Source organism: Pelobates fuscus, chromosome 9 (genome assembly GCF_036172605.1).
Source record: "Pelobates fuscus isolate aPelFus1 chromosome 9, aPelFus1.pri, whole genome shotgun sequence".
Taxonomy (NCBI): Eukaryota; Metazoa; Chordata; class Amphibia; order Anura; family Pelobatidae; genus Pelobates; species Pelobates fuscus.
The window spans coordinates 150,359,983-150,371,915 of NC_086325.1; positions in this window are offsets into that span (position 1 = coordinate 150,359,983).

An 11,933-nucleotide genomic window follows, 5' to 3' on the forward strand; every position below is an offset into this window, starting at 1 on the left:
TCCAACTCCTTGTGCCGGACAACCATACCCCCCAAACGCCTAATGAATGCTGACATCGCCCTATTCACCTTGCCCCTGCAGCGGGCTACCGCAGCCAGGTCCCTAGCGTGCCTCCACGCAAATCGGGGAACCATCTCCGACCACACCACTACAATGCCAGGGACCAGCCCCACCAGCCGATCCATGTCCCTCTTCATCCGCCTCACTAACTCCCTCTGAGGGACGAGCCCTAAATCGTTCCCCCCGCCATGCAACACTACCACATCAGGCTTTGCTCCCCCATACAATTTCCTGAACAAAACACTGCTCAAACCTTGCCAGTTAAATCCCCTAAAACCAAACCATGAGATCGCCACCCGCTCCCGAGGAAAGCCCAGCTGTGTTCCGCTCCTTCTAGCTGCAGCTCTCTTCTGTGCCCAATACACAAACGAATGGCCGATCACCCACACTGTCCAACCTGAAACGAAACAAAAGTTAGTACCTCGTCCTCCAACTCACAGTCCCGTTACCAACCCCTCACCACTCAGTTTATTTTCATGCACTTTTTTCTTTTCTTTTTTAAGTTTCATTTCACACCAACCTGTCGGGTCTCACATACGATCGGAAACGTAAGGATTCCCATCTACCAATCCTTTTAATCCTATCGTCACCCAAACCCAACCTCGCCGCCTCCGTTGCGGCCCCAATACGAAACGAATGAGTACCGAACTGCATGGGCTCCAGGCCCAACCTCCCCAGACCTATCCGGAAGACCCTGGTAAACTGGAAACGTGACAACGCCGACCAGTCAGCGTGTATGAAAAAACAGCCCTTACCCTCTGGTCGGAGCGCCAAATAACTCGCTCCCCGTAGCACCGGGCACACCTTGGACCCTGGCAACCCATACAGGACCACCGTGCAACCCTTTCCAAAAACGTCAGTTTTTGACCTGCACAGTCTGATACTCACCCTGTCAGTGTAGATCACCACGTCTTCTCGTTGCAGACCCCCAACCCCTGCCTTGTTCCCACTCACCAGTTCAGTGACCCGAAAAGCCCCAAAAAAGGCCCACACAAATGCACCCGCGAATAATTCAACCTCAAATGGCGAGCGGCATATCGAGGGCAGCAGCTCCACCAAACCTTGAAGTATCCCAAAGGACACCGGCCGCCTCGAGTCAGCCGTTTTCTTCCCTCTCCTGAAGCCCTTGATAGCCTGCCGAACCAAGAAATGTTTAGTAACATCTTCCCATCCATTGAACTTAAATAAAAACGCCAGGGCCGACATGTGTCTGTCGACCATGGCCGGAGAGGCCTGCTTAACGAATAACTGGCAAAGAATCCACAACAAAACATCCAGTCTCCGCTCCACAGAAAGCTCCCCCCCTACCTGATTCACCGTCTCCTCCCACACCTTCCAGACCTTAACATACACCGACCAGGTGCTTGGCGCCAGCGACTTCCTTATGCACTCCCCAAGCAGGCCATCCCGAGTTGCCACATTTCGACTGGGCACGCCCGCCCCACCTTCGGTGCACCAGGAGCCGCTTCCCAAAAACGTTCATACTGCAAACGAGATAGAGCGTCAGCCGCCACATTCTTACACCCTGGAATGTGCCTAGCCTTGAACACAATGTTAGATGACATACAAAGCAAAACCAACTGCCGCAACAAACGCACCACCGGTGGCGAGCTAGCAGACAGGCTATTAATCGCCTGCACTACTGACATGTTGTCTGAATGAAAGGTGACCCTTTTGTTGGCCAGTTCCCCTCCCCAGAGCGATACCGCGACCACCACGGGAAACAGTTCCAGAAACGCCAGGTTTCTGATAAGTGGGGATGACAACCACACGTCTGGCCACCCCTCTGCGCACCATTCCCCGGCCAAATAAGCACCAAAACCAATACTGCCCGACGCGTCAGTAAACAACCCTATAGCCTCAGACGACACAGACGGCTCCCTAAAAAACACCGTCCCATTAAAGTTGCACAAGAAATGTTCCCACACCTCTAGGTCCTCTCTCATGTCGGCAGACACCCTAATATAGTGAGACGGCCGCCGCGCCCCACTTGTTGCCTGAGCTAACCTCCTACAGAATATCCTCCCCATAGGAATGACCCTGCATGCAAAGTTAAGGCTCCCTAGAAGTGATTGCAGACCCCGCAACGTAACCTTCCTTGCCCCTGCGGCCGTGCCTACCACGTGTCGCAAAGTCTGCAGCTTATCTACCGGCAACCTGCACTCCCCGGCACACGAGTCAATTTCCAGACCCAAAAAACAAATGCACGTAGTGGGGCCCACCGTCTTATCCGCAGCTAAAGGCACCCCGAAGGAGTGCGCCACCCACTGCAGAATCCCCAACAGCTGACCGCACCTACCCGAATTTCGAGGGCCGACACACAAAAAATCATCAAGATAGTGCACCACTGATCCCCCCGCCGACTCTTTGCGCACCACCCATTCCAAGAACGTGCTAAACTTCTCGAAATAGGCACATGACACAGAGCAACCCATAGGCAAGCACAAATCTACAAAGAACCCGCCCTCAAAATGACAACCTAAGAGGTGATGACACTCCGGATGAATGGGGAGCAGCCAAAACGCTGCCTCGACATCCACCTTCGCCATTAACGCCCCCCGACCTGCTCTCCGTACCAGCTGGACGGCTTTGTCGAATGATGTATAGGAGACCGAGCACAGGTCCTCGTCAATGTCATCATTTACCGAACCCCCTTTTGGGTGCGACAAATGATGAATCATACGGAATTTACCCGGTTCTTTCTTGGGAACCACACCCAAAGGGGATATCCGCAGATCCGCCAATGGCGGGGCCGCAAACGGACCCGCCATCCTTCCCAAGGAGACTTCCTTCAACAACTTTTCCCCCACCACCCCTGGGTGTTCCGGTACTGACTTAAGATTTGCGCTTACCCCACTCGGACCTTTAGCTTTGAAGGGGATCCTGAAGCCCTCGGTGAAACCGTTCCACAAACGGACTATCGTATTTCCTTAGCCATGGCAACATCGCGCCGACTTTCACTGGGGACCGCCCCAGCGGTAGTCGCTGTAGCAGCTGATCCTGACGTACCTCCACCTGTGCTACTCTTTCCTTTCTTAAAGCATCGATTGACCCCGTGGCTCCCGCCGCAACCCGAACACTCGTGTCTAAACCTACACGAAGCCCCCCACTTACACTGGCCTTCGTTATACGCCCAGCAAAAACCTTTTTTCGGACCCGCCGACACAGCGCTACCAGAGGCCGTGCCGGCTGTCCCTGGAAAGGGAGCAGATTTCTGCGCCATCATCAGCCGCATCCATAGCGGCAAGTCCATCTGGTCCCACCGCATGGAAGCATTCGCTGCCAGCCTCTGACGAAACTGCTCGTCGTACTTCCACCACGCCAGCCCCCCATAAGTCCGGTACGCATCCCCTATCCCGTCGAGATAGCAAAATAGCTGAGAGCAGCGATCCGGACGCTTTTCGCCTATAACGCTGGCCAAAATGCAAAATGCCCTCAGCCAATTCCCAAAAGTTTTTGGGATCTTCCTATACTTACGCCTCTTTTCTTCCTCCTCCTTCTTGGCGTCTTTTTTGTCCTCTTCCTTGAGGTCTAAGAACTCCTCCAGGGGGAGCAGGGAAAAGATTTCTACGAACTCACCCTTCCATATCTTTTCTTTCACCTCCACTTTCAAATGACAACCCAGGGGCCCCGCGAAGGACACGTGCACGTTTTGCCGTGCGGCCTCCGAAATGTCCTCGAACCCCGCTGCCTGCTCCGACACCCCTTCGGTCGATTCTATAAGCGGAGGCGCGTCACCCGCGTCACCACTAACAACCCCTCCCGATATCGAACCCCTACTAGCAATTACCTTACCTTGGTCCCCGTCTGCAGCCCATACTCTACCAAACTGCTGAGACTCCCTACCTTCCTCCCACGTGTCCAATAAAGATTTCAAACAGCCTATGAGTGTTCCTGGGTGTAATGCAGAGTTCAACTCACCGCTGTTGCCCCCGGCCGCCTCAGGCCCAGGGGATGCCGTCCTTCCTCCAGCCCTGTCAGGCCCCGGAGCTTCCGTGAATCGCCGACTCCTGATCTCCTGGTCTCTCCTCGGAACCGCAGGCGTGTGACTCCGCGACCTGTAAGGAGAAGACAACCTGAGCAGTCTGCTCGATCGGTCCCCTGCCCGCCTATTCTCCCTACGCTCTTCTCCATTGTCCCAATCCCGGCTCTTCCTCGCCGCCCTACTGTCCCCGCTGACAGATCTCCGCCTCCGTTCCCGGCCACTCCTGTCAGAAGAACCGGATGCACTCAGCCGACTACTCCCCCTCCAATTCTTGGAAACTGACCTCCGCTGCCTAACTCCGCAACCGGACCTGGAGTCGCTACGCCTGTCCCACGACGGGCTCCTCCCTCTGCTCATCCGACCTCTGTCCCTACACCTTCTCCTGCTGTGCCTGGCGCTAACGCTGCGCCGCTCTTCACTCCTTCCCCTCCAAGCACTAGCCCTTCTATTCGCACCCCCCTGGGAGCTGCCTGACGGGCCCTCCCGCTCCTCTCTGCCTTGCCTGCTTCCGCCCGCCGCCGTGGTCCCTCGCCCTTCCCCGCCCGGCCGGCCACTACACGTCGTCTCCTGTCCTCTGCTGACCACCACCGACTGACTACCAGTAGCATCCCTGGCTGTTGCCGCATTTTTCAAATTGTGGCTGACCCTGCTGCGCCCCTTCTCTCCTCCCTCCGCCATGCTCCCCGACCTGGCCCTCGGTAAGGCCGCCCTCTGTATACCGCTGTCCAGATCCCCCTGGTCCTGTGGCGGGACCGCTAGATAAGAGCCAGCAGCAAGACTCTCGCCCTGACTCCCCGAGCCCCCCCTGGTGCTCGACTCACCGAATCCAGACAATCCGGCCTCCCTGGCCTCCTGGCCGCTTCCCGACCCGATCATTTGCACCGCTGTCCTGGACATCGGCTCCGCTCCCGCCTTCCTGCCAGCCGCAGATCCGCGGGGCGCCATCTTCCCACGTGCTCCTTTACTTGCGGCCTTCCTCACCTGGCCAGCCGTCCCAGTGACCGGCGCCGCCCTCCCCGACAAACCGCTGCCGGAACCAGTCGCCCTCACCCTGTCATCGACCGATGGGCTCCTCCGACGACGAGTTGCGGGTGCCAAACCCGGGCTTAGGCGCTGAGGCGGCCTTGTCCTCCGTGTAGGCCTCCGCTCCGACTCCTGGGATGTTGCAGCAGCGCCGAGCTGCTGATGAAGCCACGCCATGCCTCGGTCTCTGACAGCCGCTCGGACTCCCTCCAGGATCTCTTCCAACGACGCCATACCTGCAGAAACGAGAAAAAAGAAGAATCCCACAGACCTGACAAAGAACAGGTGAGTGAAATTCTGTTAAAATGGCTCCTCTCTAAGATGGCCGCTATTTAACTTGCTCTTAGACCACCCCCACGCTGCATTACCCTAAGCCCACCCCCAAATCTTTACCCTGCCCACTCTCTGGCCCTGTCAAGGCCCACTCCCCCTCTGCGTTGCTCCGTGGGCTTCAATCTAATGTTACAAAACTATTAAAGGGACACTAAAGTCACCAGAACAACTACAGCTTATTAAATTTGTTCTGGTGAGTAGAATCATTACCTTCAGGCTTTTTGCTGTAAACGCAGTCTTTTCAGAGAAAATGCAGTGTTTACATTACAGCCTAGTGATAACTTCACTGGCCACTACTCATATGGCTGTTAGAGATCCTTCCTGGGTCATGGCTGCCTAAAATGCATCCAAACATTCAGTATCTCCTCCCTCTGCATGCAGACACTGAACTTTCCTCATAGAGATTCATTGATTCAATTCATCTTTATGAGTATGAGGAGATGCTGATTGGCCAGGGCTGTGTTTGAATCATGCTGGCTCTGTCCCTGATCTGCCTCTTAGTCAGTCTCAGCCAATCCTATGGGGAAGCATTGTGATTGGATCAGGCTACCACTTCTGCTGATGTTAGCAGGCAGTGGGCAGGTCTAAACGAAACAGGGACAAAGTATGCAGCTCCAGACTTGAATACAAGTAAGATTTTACTAGATTTAGGGAGGCATGAGGGGACTAGGGTGGGGACTAGGGTGGCTAGATGGCAGTTTTAACTCTATAGGGTCAGAAATACATGTTTGTGTTCCTGACCCTATAGTGCTCCCTTAATCCCGTCAGATCCAATGAGATCATGGAAATATTCTTGTATCGCCTGTCGACATGTGGAATTTGAAACATCAGAGCCAGGGGCAATAACTGCAATCAAAGAAATGTTTTTTTTCAGTACTGTTATACATGATCGTTAAATGTAGGGAGATGGCTCCTTGTCAGTTTTACATGGTATATATCCAAATGATATATATATAATAATTGTATACTTCTTGCTGGAGCAGAATGATTCAATGTGGTTTATAGCACTGTGATCAGGGCCGGACTGGCCCACCGGGATACCGGGAAATTTCCCGGTGGGCCGCGGTACCTGGGGGCTGCTCTGGTAATATATGTGCCACCGGGTGGCCGGTCCGGTGGCACATACTTTGAGGGGGCCGGCCGGCAGGCGGCCGCATTGCAGGCTGCAGCCTCGCCGGTCCGGCAGCACTGTTAATGCTGAGGGCTGAAGGGGGAGGGAGCATATCTCTACCATGCTCCCTCGCGGTTCCCACAATCCCCAGCATGCTCCCTCGCGGTTCCCACAATCTCCAGCACGGCTGCTGGGGATTGTGGGAACCGCGAGGGAGCATGGTAGAGATATGCTCCCTCCCCCTTCAGCCCTCAGCATTAACAGTGCTGCCGGACCGGCGAGGCTGCAGCGTGCAATGCGGCCGGCCCCCTGACTCCTCTCAGGTGGGTGGGGGGGATGGAAGTGGGGGGTTATTAGAGAGAACGACAGAGGGGGGAGGGTGAAAAGAGAGAGAGAGAGAGAGAGAGACGGGGGGTTTAAAAGAGAGAGAGACAGAGGGGGGGGTGAAGAGAGAGAGACAGAGGGTGTGTGTGAAGAGAGAGAGAGACAGAGGGGGGGGGGTGAAGAGAGACAGAGGGGGTGTGTGTGAAGAGAGAGAGAGACAGAGGGGGGGGTGAAGAGAGAGAGAGAGACAGAGGGGGTGTGTGTGAAGAGAGAGAGAGACAGAGGGGGTGAGGAGAGAGAGAGACAGAGGGGGGTGAGGAGAGAGAGAGACAGAGGGGGGGGTGTGAAGAGAGAGAGAGACAGAGGGGGGTGAAGAGAGACAGAGGGGGTGAAGAGAGAGAGACAGAGGGGGGGTGAAGAGAGAGAGAGACAGAGGGGGGGTGAAGAGAGAGAGAGACAGAGGGGGGGTGAAGAGAGAGAGAGACAGGGGGGAATAGAGAGAGAGAGACAGAGGGGGGTTGAATAGAGAGAGAGAGACAGAGGGGGGTTGAATAGAGAGAGAGACAGAGGGGGGTTGAATATAGAGAGAGAGACAGAGGGGGGGTTAAAAGAGAGAGAGACAGAGGGGGGGTGTGTGAAGAGAGAGAGAGACAGAGGGGGTGAAGAGAGAGACAGGGGGGGTGTGAAGAGAGAGAGAGACAGAGGGGGGTGAAGAGAGAGAGACAGGAGGGGGTGAAGAGAGAGAGACAGAGGGGGGGTGAAGAGAGAGAGAGAGACAGAGGGGGGTGAAGAGAGAGAGACAGAGGGGGGGTGAAGAGAGAGAGAGAGACAGATGGGGGGTGGAGAGAGAGAGAGACAGAGGGGGTGAAAAGAGAGAGAGAGAGAGACGGGGGGTGAAGAGAGAGACAGAGGGGGGTGAAGAGAGACAGAGGGGGGGTGAAGAGAGAGAGACAGAGGGGGTTGAAGAGAGAGAGAGACAGGGGGGGAATAGAGGGAGAGAGACAGAGGGGGGGAATAGAGAGAGAGAGACAGAGGGGGGTTGAATAGAGAGAGAGACAGAGGGGGGTTGAATAGAGAGAGAGAGACAGAGGGGGGTTGACTAGAGAGAGAGACAGAGGGGGGGTGAATAGAGAGAGACAGAGGGGGGGTGAATAGAGAGAGAGAGAGACAGAGGGGGTGAATAGAGAGACAGAGGGGGGTGAATAGAGAGACGGGGGGGGGGTGAATAGAGAGACAGAGGGGGGGTGAATAGAGAGAGAGAGACAGGGGGGGTGAATAGAGAGAGAGAGACAGGGGGGGTGAATAGAGAGAGAGAGACAGGGGGTGAATAGAGAGAGAGAGACAGAGGGGGGTGAATAGAGAGAGAGACGGGGGGGTGAATAGAGAGAGAGACAGAGGGGGGAGAGTGCCACAGGGAGAGGGGGGAGAGAGGGGCGAATAGAGAGAGACAGAGGGGGAGGGAGAGTGCCACAGGGAAAGGAGGGATAAAGAGACAGAGGGGGAGAGTGAGACACAAGGGGAGAAAGAGGGGCGAATAGAGAGAGACAGAGGGGGAGGGAGAGAGCCACAGGGAAAGGGGGGAGAACGAGACAGAGGGGGGAGAGTGAGACACAAGGGGAGAAAGAGGGGTGAATAGAGAGAGACAGAGGGGGAGGGAGAGTGCCACAGGGAAACTCTAGCCCTGGAGCTACGGGCTAGAGTTCACTCTCACCACTGCGACCACCAGGGATTCCTGGTTATGCCTATTATATTTACACATATATTAATGTACATTTATATATGCATAATACACTAAGAAATGTCATTGATATGTACAATATGTAATAAGCAGATATTGGCCCAGTCTTGTTGCTAGGTGCATAATCCAGCACAATAACATATTTAAAGTGAAGAGTGCACCCACAGGACCTCAAAATAAACAAGATAACGTCATTTTTTTACAGTTGTGCCCTACATACATTCACCACTTCAGTCCCATTACCAAGCTTTCCTTAATATGTCATGGTAGTTGGACTGAAACATTGGTTATATGCAAAGGCACGTCTGCTTAAAATAAATCTGCACTCTTTTTTTTTAAGCCTATATGTGCTTTTTTTCACGTTGGAGTAATAATTTAAATTTTAAGTTATCTTTTCTAACTCTGTATCTGCACACTATGCTGGCACGACGCATTATGGGGCTGGTATATAATTTTTTTCCAGGGCTGCTTTTAATTCCCAGTCCGGCCCTGACTGTGATTTATGAATAAATGCCTCTAGTGATATTTTCTCAGTCATATTTTTCATCCTTTCACGCTATGCAAAAAAAGTCCCAAACCATCGTACCATTGTTTCTTATCTTTAACTTTTCTCTATTAAGTAATGTCAGGATATTTGAGGATCCTCAGCAAGATACGGATCAGCAACCTAATAAAAGCATAGTGAGAAAGGATAGATAGGAGTATTAAGAGACCTTAGGGTGGTTGGCTTAACACTTAGGAAAGAAGAAAGAGGTATTAAAATTGAGCCTTTAGACAGGAGAAGGAATACTGGGAAAGTAGTGTATAGTGTTCAATATAGAGCATGACTAAACTCAAGATCAGGACCATGGCTGGGTTGAGCCACCATAGATAGATCTATGGGCCACCATAGATAGAATCATAGAATTGTACACAAGCAAAGACTAGTCCGAATAGTTATTTCTCAATAAGTGAATAAGGATCTTCATGACATACTTGAAAACGAGAGAAATCTCAATGTATCTTTCCTGGTAAAATATTTTATAAATAAATATAAATAAATAAATTTAATCCTGCCTGTCCATGACAGAGAGAGCCTCCAGGGAATGTCTCCTGGTTTTTACTGAAGTTGAGCATTAGTTTAGGATTCAGAAACTGATATACTTTGATGTAGTTCTCTTTGGGTCATTGTGAGACATTGCTATTTGTCTTACAGGCTTAGTGAGCAATGCTCCTTCTCCCTGGCATCTTATGTTAACAGGCATTCCGGTCTATTGTATACATTAGCTAGATGGAATAAGCAGAGCGCAATCTAGTGGTTCGTTCTGATACAGACATTGGAAGTCTACACACATTTATACATAAAAAGCTGTGTTTGAAACAGTGTCCATTGCTAAGGGTATCTGCGGAAGTTTAGTATGAAGTCTGAAACACAACGCCTGTCTGTGCTCATTTGCATATCAAGCTGGGAACTCTGGGACAGTTGAGGGCACGGGGGGGGGGGCTTCTCAAAGTACAACTTGAGATTGTACAGCGCTATGGAATTTTGCTGGTGCTATATAAATAATAAAATAATAATAATAATATGCAGTAGAGACATAACAGTGATTTTTCTGTTTTAACTACAGGGAGTTTTATCGTGTTTAGTCTCTCTACAAAAGTTTTGGCACCTAGATATATATACGGTATATATAATGAACCCGTTTCCAAACTCATCACAGTACTCCCAACATATGCTTTTTTTCAGCCTTCCCCCATGTTCCCAAACAGAATTTTGTCACAAAAGGCTGTAGAAAAAACAATATATACTGACAAATTGCTGGTTAGGGAATTATTCCCAGAAATGATAGGACATCTTAGGGCAAATGTAATAATAAAACTAAATTATTGTGCTGACTGTATCTCTGGCGGGGTATGTTTTATTATTACTTTTTAACATTAGTGTAAGGAAACATGCAGATTTATCCATCCATTAAATTGACAAACGATTGCACTATATAGTTGCCTGATTTAGGCCGCACACTATCCCCGAGGATCTGTGTGGATAGATTTTGGACAAAAATGGATGAATGTAAACAGACTCGGAGATGGCTATCATAGGCTTGTGTATAATGGCGACTGTGACCACAGTGTGTCTGCATGTAAGGGTGCTTGCTTCGGTTCTTTGTGTGCAACCTTTGCCCATTGGAGTGGTCTGGGTGCCAACTCCCACTATCCTTAACCCTGCAACTGTAATTATTGCAGTTTTCATAAACTGCAATATTTACCTTGAAGGGTTAAGTCCTTCTCTAGTGGCTGTCTACTAGACAGCCACTTCCGTGTTCCTAGAACACGAAAAGTGTGCTATAACGTCGCTGGATGTCCTCACGCTATGTGAGGACCTCCAGCGTCGCTGAAATCCCCATAGGAAAGTATTGAAAGCATTATTCAATGCTTTCCTATGGGGAGGTCTAATACGTGTGCGCGGCATTGCCGTGCATGCGCATTAGGTCTCCCCCGCCGCCAGCCGCGCATGCTCAATAGGTCTCCCCCGCCAGATGACATTGGCGGGTGAGAAGCGTGGGCGGACCCTGACCCAGCGCCGAGGGACTTCGGTGCTGGATACAGGTAAGTCACTGAAGGGGTTTTAACCCCTTAAGCAACTTGGGATAGGGGGTAGGAGGGAGAGGGGACCTGCAGTGCCAGGAAAACGGTTTGTTTTCCTGGCACTGGAGAGACCCTTTAACCCCTTAAGGACACATGACGTGTGTGACACGTCATGATTCCCTTTTATTCCAGAAGTTTGGTCCTTAAGGGGTTAAAATTAAATTGACATACTACACCAGAGGTAGGCAACCTTCGGCAATCCAGTAGAGTGGACTATATCAAGGGAGATGTAGTCCCCAACATCTGGAGTGCCAAATTTTGCCAAACCCCTGTACTATACCATGGACTTGGAGCATACTCTGTAGATTGTTTAAATTCTTTCATTGCAGGAACATTGAGAGGACAGGAGACATGATGCAGAAAACATCACAATTCCACCTGCACGAGAACCTCTCACGAAGACTCTCCATCTATCTTATCTTCAAGTCATATTCACACACGTACAAATGACCTTTTCTTGCAGTAAAATCCCTGTGTACAGTTTTCGGACACATTTTCCCATTGTATAATTAAAGGTTAATGCTGCGACATATTTCTTTTAAGATGAAAGACAGACGTAGTAAGATAGACGGTGAGGCAGGCTAGCAATGTGTGTTGGCCGCTGGGAGGATTGTGTAGCTGCTGGTTTGGCTTGTCGATGTCATGTGTAAAATACCAGGTGTCGTTTTCATTGTTACCTCTTCCAGAGGTTAGGCAACACAATTTTCTTGCAAATTACAAATGTGCGTACATCA